Raw genomic sequence first — 385 nt, forward strand, 5'->3', positions numbered from 1 at the left:
ACAACTGGCACAAGCGCCGCAAAACCGGGGCAAGAGAAAGCCCTACCACAAGAAGCGGAAGTATGAGTTGGGGCGCCCGGCTGCCAACACCAAGATTGGCCCCGCCGCATCCACACAGTCCGTGTGCGGGGAGGTAACAAGAAATACCGTGCCCTGAGGCTGGACGTAGGGAATTTCTCCTGGGGCTCAGAGTGTTGTACTCGTAAAACAAGGATCATCGATGTTGTCTACAATGCATCTCATAATGAGCTGGTCCATACCAAGACTCTGGTGAAGAATTGCATGGTGCTCATCGACAGCACACCGTACCGACGGTGGTACGAGTCCCACTACGCGCTGCTCCTGGGCCGCAAGAAGGGAGCCAAGCTGACTCCTGAGAAAGAAG

At 55.6% G+C, this 385-nt stretch overlaps 1 pseudogene; it reads left to right on the top strand.

Annotated features, from left to right (window-relative positions):
• Window positions 1-5: 5 nt before the first annotated feature.
• LOC108525740 (40S ribosomal protein S8 pseudogene) lies at window positions 6-382 on the top strand (annotated as a pseudogene).
• Window positions 383-385: the final 3 nt, after the last annotated feature.

The sequence above is a fragment of the Rhinopithecus bieti genome, unplaced genomic scaffold (assembly GCF_001698545.2).
Source record: "Rhinopithecus bieti isolate Rb0 unplaced genomic scaffold, ASM169854v2 repeat_22120, whole genome shotgun sequence".
Classification (NCBI taxonomy): Eukaryota; Metazoa; Chordata; class Mammalia; order Primates; family Cercopithecidae; genus Rhinopithecus; species Rhinopithecus bieti.